Source organism: Phascolarctos cinereus, unplaced genomic scaffold, assembly GCF_003287225.1.
Source record: "Phascolarctos cinereus isolate Bilbo 61053 unplaced genomic scaffold, phaCin_HiC Scaffold_105;HRSCAF=653, whole genome shotgun sequence".
NCBI lineage: Eukaryota > Metazoa > Chordata > Mammalia > Diprotodontia > Phascolarctidae > Phascolarctos > Phascolarctos cinereus.
In genome coordinates, this window is record NW_027555222.1 from 19,971 (window position 1) to 29,955 (window position 9,985).

The following is a 9,985-nucleotide window of genomic DNA, read 5'->3' on the forward strand; positions in this document are numbered from 1 at the left end:
TCACTTAACACCAGTTGCCTAAAAAAAAATTTAAATAAATAATAGAAGGCAGTAACACAGACAGCACCTTAGTTCAGGCCCTCATCACTTCTTGAGTAGATTATTGTAATGGCTTCCTAATTGTTCTACCTGCCTCAAGTGTCTCCTCATTCCAATCCATATTCCATACAGTTGCCAAAGTGATTTTCTTTCAGGGCAGACCTGACCATGTTTCTCCTCTATTCAGCAAACTCCAGTGGAAGCCTATAGCCTCTAGGATATACTATAAAATCTTTTAATGGACTTCCTAGTCCCAGCCTATCTTTCAAGCCTCATTGTATTCAGATCCATTCTACTCTTCCCCATACACTCTGTAAAATATCCTATTTCATTTCCCATCTCCATGCCTTTTCAATGGACTTTCTGCCATACCTGAAATTCACTCGCTCCTTATATCCATCCACCTCTTAGAATCACTCTCTTCCTTCAAGACAGCTTAAGCATCATCTTCAACATTTCCTGCTCTCTCTACCATATAGCTATCTGCTATTCCCTACTTTCTACTTATTCTCTTTATATTTATTTTGTATGTATTTATATATGTACTTGTCTTCATTGAAAGTAGATATTGTTTCAGACCGTGTCACCAGCACCAGGTACAGTTCCTGGAGCTTAGTAGGTTAGATTGTGAAGTGACTATTATTATTATTATTATTATTATTATTATTATTATTATTATTATTATTAGTTTAGATAAAGCATTTGAGCTCTGTGTGCTAAGTACTGGAGATAAAACAAAATCCCCCCAAAACAAGAAAGAAGGATATTTCCTATTCTCAAAGAGTTTATATTTTAGTGGGGGAAGATAGCACATAAAAGGAAAATGGAAAGCAAGGGGAGGGGGAGTATATACTCATGGCACAAGACACTCAATGTAGTGTTGGGAAGTCAGCAATGTGGTTGAGACTTCTAATGATGTGGTGGATCTGGCAAGAATTCACTAATCATCAAATTGGCCTCAGAGTAAAGTTATGCTTAGATGCAAAGTAGCACTTTATAAATGCTTGCCCTTTGATTGGTACATTGAAGAAAATTTTACCTTAGAAATGTCATCTTACTAATGAACTAGCAAATGTATAGCTGATACATGAGGGAAAAATTAGGATTTTTCTTTTCCTTCTTCCCAAATATCCTTAATTTTATTGATGAGGGATATGTCTCCACTAATACAGACTGTAAATGGCAGTATTGTCCAATATAAAAAAGGATTTGGACTTCTGGAAAAAAAAAAGGATTTGAGTTCAAATCTCTGATCCTACCAGTGTGACTTTAGCCAAGTCACTTAAACTCCATGGGCCTTGGTTTCCTCATTTATAAAATTAGAGGCTTTGATAACATGGCTCCTGAAAGACCTTTTCAGGACTAGATCTATGATCCCTCCATTCTTAATAGATGGTCTTTATGAGTTCCAGTGGATGAAAAAAAAATGACCTGGTGGCCAACACTTTTGTGAGAAGCCACTCTAAAGATTTCTAGATGGGGCAGCTAGGTGGCACAGGAGATAGGGCACCAGCCCTGGAGTCACAAGGACCTGAGTTCAAATGTGACCTCAGACATATAACACTAGTTGTATGACTCTGGGCAAGTCACTTAACTCCAATTGCCTCACTTAAAAAAAAAGGGGGGGGTTCTAGACAAAGTCAGTGAAGACTAAGGGTAATGGGAATGGGAGAGAGTTAGTTAATAGTCTAAGCCTAAAATTTAACTGGACTTTTCACCCAAGCCTAAGGTGCTTTACCTTCTGCTGTGGATGCAGGAGACTTGATTTCTAATTGGGGACTTGATGTTGTGGGCCTGTGTAAATGGTAGAGTTAGTACAGAGCATCTGGAGAGACATATGCTAAGACAGAGACAGAGACAGACAAGAAGCAGAAACAGAGACAAAGAGACAGACAGAGAGGCAGAGATAGAGAGGCAGGGACAGAGACAGAGAGGGGAGAAGAGAGACAGAGAAAGAGGCAGAGACTGAGAGAAACAGATTGAAAATCAGGGATATGTTGAAGAGCTAATTTCCCCTACATGGCTGTGGCTTCCAAAGTCTCTGTTTTTGTGTGTGTGGGTATCTGTCTCTATTTCCCTGTGTCTCTCTTTCCTTCAACTAATTCTACCCTTTATAAAAGCCCAGCGTTTCACATTAGCATTCTAATGTGACCAATTAGGAGTCACATTTCCTTTAAGACTGAGTCAAAGCCTCATCATACATATCTAGAGGGAGGTTGATTAGATTATGGAGGGCTTTGAATGCCAAATAGAGAATTTTTTGTAATTGATCTTAGAAGTGATAGGGAGCTTGAGAACTTGATTATATCTAAGACCAATTACAAAAATCTCTATTTGGCATTCAAAGCCCTCCATAACCTACTCAAACCCACCCCCACCCCCCTTCCCTATCTTCTTCTATCTTACTCCCTACCAATACTCTCAATCTAGTGACACTGGCTTCCTGGCTGTTCCATGAACAAGACACTCTATCTCTTGGCTCTGGGCATTTTCTCTGGCTGTCCTCCATGCCTGGAATGCTCTCCCTCTTTATCTCTACCTCCGGGCTTCCCTCACTTCTTTAAAGCCCCATCTAAAATCTCATCTTCCACAGTAAGTCTTTCCCAAACCCTCTTAATCCCAGTGGTGTCCTTCTTATAATTATTTCCTAATTATCCTGAATGAAGCTTGTCTATAGATATTTGCTTGCTTGTTGTCTTCCTCATTATATGGTGAGCTCCTTGACAGCAGGAACTGTCTTTTGCCTCTTTTTGTGTCCCCAGAACTTAGCACAGTGCCTGGCACAGAGGCACTTAATATATGTTTATTGACTGATTAACTCACTGACTTTTTCTCTTTCTTCACTCTCTTTCAGGTATAGTCCAAAGAGTGGTATTGTTAGGTCAAAGGATTTGTAGAGAGTAATAACTTTGGGGGTATAGTTCCAAATTGTTTCCAGAATGGTTGGACTAATTCACAGTTCCATCAAAAGTACAGCAAATGTGCCTGTTTTTCCACAGACCCTCCAAAATCTGCCATGCTTCTTTTTCCAACTTTAGCAATTTGATAGGTGTGAGGTGGAATCACAGAGTTGATTTAACTTGAATTTCTCACATTATTAGTGATTTTGAATCATATTTTTCAAATGACTATTGATAGATTGGATCTCTTCCTTTGAGAACTGTCCGTTCATTATCTTGGATCATTTATCAATTGGGAAGTGGCTCTTAGTCTTATAAATTTAAATCAGCTCCTTATATATCTTAGAAATTGGAACTTCGTCATAGAAACTTGCTCCAAAGATTTTTTTTCCTAATTAATTGTTTCCTTTCTAATTTTTAGCTTCATTAGTTTTATTTGTGCAAAAACTTTTTTCTTTTCTTCTTTTATGTATTTACGTCACCCAAAGTACCCAGTACCTTTTTATGTATAAATATTTGTTGAGCATTGTATTGGTTAAATGAAGCTAACATGGTGATTGGAAAGAATACTAAAAATTAAATCATATGAGAATAATAGTCGTATGTCACTTCCAGTACTTAGAACTATATTACTGTGGGCAAATTACATAACTTCAACAAGGCTCAATTTCCTCATCTGTAAAATGGGGTTAATAATACCTATAGTAACTATCTAAGGCTTATGGTGTGGGTCAACTGAGATGTAAAACACCTCACAGATCTGGAAGCATTATATAAATGACAGTTTTTGTTGTTATTATTGTTGATATTGTTAATTTTCATGTCAGGATTACATTCAGAACCAAAAAGAGGGCAAAGTAAGTCAAGAAGAAATTATATAGCATGAGAAGACTTAGCATCATAATACTTAGAACTGGAAAGGACCTACTTCTACTTCCTCATTTTACCACTTAGTTAACTTTGCCCTAGAGAAGTTAAATGACCAGTCCAAAATTACAAATACTGAATTGTAAAGCCAAAAGCCTAATCCTGGTCTTCTGGCTTTAGAACCAGTACTCTTTACTTGCATTTGTTGAGGATGCTATAGAAGAAATTTGTAGCCAGATATGGGCTACCGAGCCTTTGAGCTCAGGATCACAGATTTAGAGATGTCAGAAACCTCAAGGATCTTCTAGTCCAACTCCCCCATCAAGAAAGGTTAAGTGGGGGCAGTTAGGTGGCACAGTGGGTAGAGCACCAGCCCTGGAGTCAGGAGGACCTGAGTTCAATTCCAGGCTCAGTTACTTACCAGCCTTGTGATTAGGAGCGAGTCACTTCATCTCTCTTCACCATAGTTTCCTCAATTGTAAAATGGGGATAATAATAGCACCTACTTCCCAAAGTTGTTGGGAGGATCAAATGAGATAATATTTGTAAAGTGCTTAATACAGGGCCTGGCACATCATAAGTGCTTTAAAAATATTTCTTCTTTCCCCCCTTCCCTTCAAATGGAAGATGGAGAACTGTTTGTCTGACATGTTGTAGAAGAGATTCCTATTTAGGTATAAGTTGAACTAGGTGACCTCTGAGATCTCTTCCAATTCTGAAATTCTACATATACCTAAGAAGAAGCCGATAACCTCTAGCCTTCCCTTTTTGAGGTGTGTGTGTGTGTGTGTGTGTTTTAAATATCGGAATTGCTGTTGGCAGGGAACTCAGAATGGTTTTTCTGTCTGTGTTGCTTTGGGGAGCTGCAGAAAGAGGCTTGAAGAAGAAGAGAGTGTTACTGGCTAAAATGATGGAGGCGTTGAAAAATCTGAGGACCCAACTAGAAATTCTACAGAATTAATGACTTATTGAAAAACCATTCGCTAGGCTTGCCTAAATCTTTCTCTCCCTGTTTAAGATTTTCTAAATTGAGTCTGAGAAATTTCAGGGGCTGTTTTTGGTGCTGGAATGAATAAACAGGCTAAGTAGATGATGTGTTACCATTTATTGCAGTGACATTGTAACTTGCTTCCATTGTAATTACAGTATATTATTAGTGTTGCAACTGATAGGTTTGTTCGATTAAAGAGCATCTCAGCATTTACTTTATCTAGTAAGGTTCCAGATAATTTACAGCACTAGTAGAACTCAACTGTCAAAGTGAAGTGACTTCTAAGTTTAAGGGAGACAGGAGGAGAGGTCTTTGGAATTCAGTTGATCATCTGCCAACCTGTCCTAGAGCTTTCTGAGTAGTGCTGAAACTGAACTTGGGCAATCCTACTCTTTACAGTTGACCTTTCTTCTGGTTTCAAGTCGTCTTGGAATCTACTAGCTAGTGGGCCTTCCAGGTGTATCTTACATTTATTTAAGTCTCATTATATGTTGTATGCTCATTTTTTCAGCTTTATGAACTCAGTTATGACTCTGGAACAGCATTTATATATTTGCTGACCAGGGCACATCTTTGTTGTTGGACCTTTCTACATTGACCTCCTTTTATTTTTATTTTAATTCTCAACCAGTTCATCAGATACTCTTTTTTTCAATTGGTTTAGATCTTATTTGTTTCAATACACTAAATTTGCAGCCCTGGGGAATGATTACCCCAGCTTGGTCCCTGTTTGTCAATGGAGATTGTATTTTGTTTCACATTTATGTTCTTTCATTGGATAATATTATGCAGCTCAATGTCATATATGTGCTGACAATGCTTATATATAATTTTCACTTCCAGCAGATTGCATAAAGTTGTTTGGTGTTCTACAAAATTATCTGTGCGATACTCAATCACAGTTGCCTTCAAATGTTCTTAAACTTAACACAGATAAAACCATGTTGCTATTAATTTTTTTCCAAAGCAGAGGTCTCAGGTATCACTAGGGGGTAGTTTCCTTCAGTGACAATTCTCTTTATCCTTCAGAGAATGCTACTGGCCTTGAAGTCATTGTAAATTCTGAGATGTTTGTTTTGTTTTGTTTTGTGTTGTTTTGTTTGCAACTCCACATCAATCATATAATTGAGATATCTTCCTCACAACTTGGGAACAAAGACAGAATGAAATTTGTGCTAATGCTATTCCTAAAACTTGAATCCATACCTTTGTTTCATCTTGACTTCAATACTACAATAATTTATTTCTGTACCTTTTACTGCCTGACCTTCAAAATATGCACTTTGTACAAGCATCAGCAGGTATGAATTTTACTAAGTCTGTTTTCCTATTTTGCAGTCATTATGTTCAAAGATATCTAATAACTTCCAACAAAGTACTTGCCGGATTTTCCCTCCTCTTGTTTAAACTGTTAATTCAAAAGGTTTTCTATTATTTGACTCATTCCTTTGTGGCTGGGTTCTTAATTTGGGGTCCATGAACTGATTAGTTTCCTTTATATCCCTAAAGGATATTTTATTTTATGCATTTTAAAACATAATTCCAAGGAGGAGTTCAGAGGTTTTACCAGACTGCCAAAGGAGTCCATGACAAAAAAAAAAAAGGTTAAGAACTTTGATAGATCTTTTGTACATGAATTTACTGAAGTATTGGGTTCAGTCACTAAATAGTTAGAAGATAATAGGTCTAGTTCAGAAAGGGACCTCAGAGGTTGTCTAGTCTAACCCTCTTATTTTGCAGATGGGTAAACTGAGGCCCTTTTCTTGGCTTGTTGAAGGTCACTCAGGTAATAAGGGTCAATGGCAAAATCTGAATTCCTTTATTTCTTCTACTGCATTCTTTAAGTGTATATTATCATTTCATAAATTTTAGGACTTCTATTTGAATTCTAGCTTATGGTTTGTGTTATTTCATAGGATAATTCATAAATGTATTTATGCTGTCATGGTAATTTTGAATCATATAGGGTCTCTGTGGTGGGAGGAAACTTGGAATCTTTCTAGTCCATATTATCTTTTCCTGAGTAAGAATTCTTTCTCCAGCATTCCCAAGAAACAGTCAGCAATTTGTCACTTATTTTTGTCTAGTTATTTTGGTATTGCAAAGAGTAGCATCATTAGTTCTCAATCATATATAGCTATAACATATTACAAACTCCAAAGTACTTTAAAACAAAATGCTGGAGTACAGCCATTGTTTTGTGTTTTTTAATGGAGCAGAGGTAGAAATTGGCATAAGCTCTTTCCTTTGGTATTCCTTGCCTTTATGAACCAAATGAGAGGAAAAGTATATGAGATCCAGCTAAACCACAGAACTGCAAGCAGGCTCAAGGTGATTACCCAGTTAGGGGCTAATATAAAATACAGGAATAAACATTTATAGAATCAAGATTTTAAAAAAATACAAATTTATTTAGCCAATTTTTGCTTGAATATGTCTATGAAGGGAACTCAATACCTCCTAAGGCACCCCATTCCATTTTTTAATAGCTTTTAAGTCTTAGGAAGTTTTTTCCTTATATCAGATCTAAATTTATCTCCACACATGGGTACTCATTATGCTCCCTGAGGCCAAAAAAGAATTCCTCTTCCTTGTCACAGCCCTTTAAACACCTGAAGACAGTTATCATATATCCCCTAAGTCATCTATTCTCTAGACTAAATATCCTCAGTTCCTTCAACTAATCTTAACATTGCATGAACTCAATATCCTTTATCCTCCTGGTTGCTCTATTTTTAGATACCTTCCAAAAAGTATCCAAATTGATGTCCTTTTGGATATCAATATCTTTCCCAAAATGTAATGCTAAGAGCTTAACATAATATTTTAAATATGGTATGGCAAGAGTATATTAGACTGTATAAATGTACAAATCCTATTATGATGAGTCATAGTAGATATTACAATTAATAATTCCATTTGAGTTGAAATTTATTTGACTAGATACTAGCCATTTAAACCATTTTGAGATTTGAAGGAATTTATGCTTTATTACCAGTATAATGGCAAAGAATAGAAAGGTATCATTATTTTCATTTTTGATGATAAATTTTGGGTTATGTCAAGTTATTTCTTGATATGCCCCACTTCCATTACATGCTCTCATAAAAAAGTTAAGCAAACCTGACTGACAAGCAAGGCTGATAACATATGCTAGCTACATTATGTACCCATAACACCCACCTCAACTGAAGGTAGGAACATATGTCATGTCTGTTTTTCCCTGAAACCAATATCATTAGTTAAAATTAATCTGAATCTATTTATTTTTAGTGTTGTTTTTTTCAACCATTTTCAGTCACATCCTACTCTTTGTGGCTCCATTTGGGTTTTTCTTGGCAGAGATACCAGAATAGTTTGCAATTTCCTTCTCCAGCTCATTTTACAGATGAAGAAACTGAGGCAAACAGGGTTAAGTGACTTGCCCAGGATCACACAGCTAATAAGTGTCTGAGGCCAGATTTGAACTCAGGAAGATGAGTCTCCCTGACTTCAGGCCCAGGCACTCTGTCCACTGCCCTCCCTAGCTGCCTTTGTGTTGTTTAACTTTAATGTTATTGTAATCACTATGTATATTGTTCCCCTGCATTCTTTCCTCTGCATCAGTCCATATCAAACCTTCCTGTGTTTCCTCGTCTTACAGTTCAGCAACATTCCAAGCACATTTATGTGCTTTGATTTGTTTGGCCATTCCCCAAACATGCATTGGTTTCCAGTTATTTTGCTACTGCAAAGAGTAACATCATTAGTTTTTGATCACATATACTCATGGTATGTTACAAAATCCAAAGTATTTTCTAACAAACACCAAAATGCAGTCACTTTTTTTAATAGAACATATGTAAAAATCAGCATAAGCTCTTTCCTTCAGTGTTTCTTGGTTTTGTGAACCAAATAAGGGGAATGATATATAAGATCCAGCTAAACTACAGAACTGCAAGCAGGCTCAAGGTAATTGCTAAATTAAGGGCTAATATAAAATATAGAAATAAATACCTATAGAATTAAGATGAAAACAAACATACAAATTTAGTTATTTATGGCAGTTATAACCTTCTAAAAGACTTGGACCTTCAATAGTCATGAGAGATCAAGAACTTAATTTTGTAGCCTCTACAAAATATAGAATCTCTTGCAACATCCAAGGAAGATTGCATTTAATAGTGACTAGCAAGAGCTCTATTCTAATGCCTGATTTATCCTATTTGAAAAGGGGTCTCTCTAGGCACATGAAAGTAATGAACATTTAAGAGACTAAAGACCCAAGCCCTGATAATTCAGAAGCAGAGACGTACAAAATCTTTCAGTGCTCTACACACACAGTAAGCAATAAATTTATATGGTATTGTTTGTTGTATGATCCAAATCAAATGTAACCAAAAATCACCTGTTTGGTACATTGGAGTCAGACAGACATTTGGTCTGGATAATTTAGGGAAATACTTCAATGCTTCAAAGAGCTGGGACTTTGCCAGTCTGGTCACTCCCTCTATAAATGCAAATGAGGACCCTCTGTAACTTAGTAGATGATCTTTAAGATTTGCTATCTTTTGTTGGTTTTGCTGAACTACTTTTTCCCTCTGTCTTTTAAAATATTTTCTATAAAGAATCATTGAGTAGGGAGAAGGGGAGTGATGTATTTGGAAATGTGATATAAAAACAAAAGTTATCAATAAACATAAGATTGCTTTTATAAAAAAAAAAGTTGCTGTGTCTGGATAATTAATGACCCTGCAGTCAAACTGATGTTGTGCATCTCTGAAATTAGCTAGGTTGGTCCTTGGCCAACAGACATTGGGGCCTATCACCAAGCCTGCCCTTGAAGCCTTGCCAGCTTGGTAGGACCTGCCAGATCTTACTACCTGCTAGCAGAGACTTTGAAAACCCAGGGTCCTGATATACCTATCTGAGTAGGACTCAAGGCAAAACCAAGGAGAAAAATAAGGTTGAATGATGTGGCTTTACTATCTACTCAACCTGAATTCATGAAACAAACTGAATTCACCAGAGATATTTCATCAAAGGATGAATAGCCTAATGATCTAGCTAGAGTCTCATTATTATTATCTAGGCAAGATAATATAGAGTTGGAAAGGACTAATAAGGAATGCTTAATGTAATTTTAATTATTTTGAAAAGTATGAAATGTTTTATACATTTTCTATCCCAGTGGTCTTCAAAGAGGGAA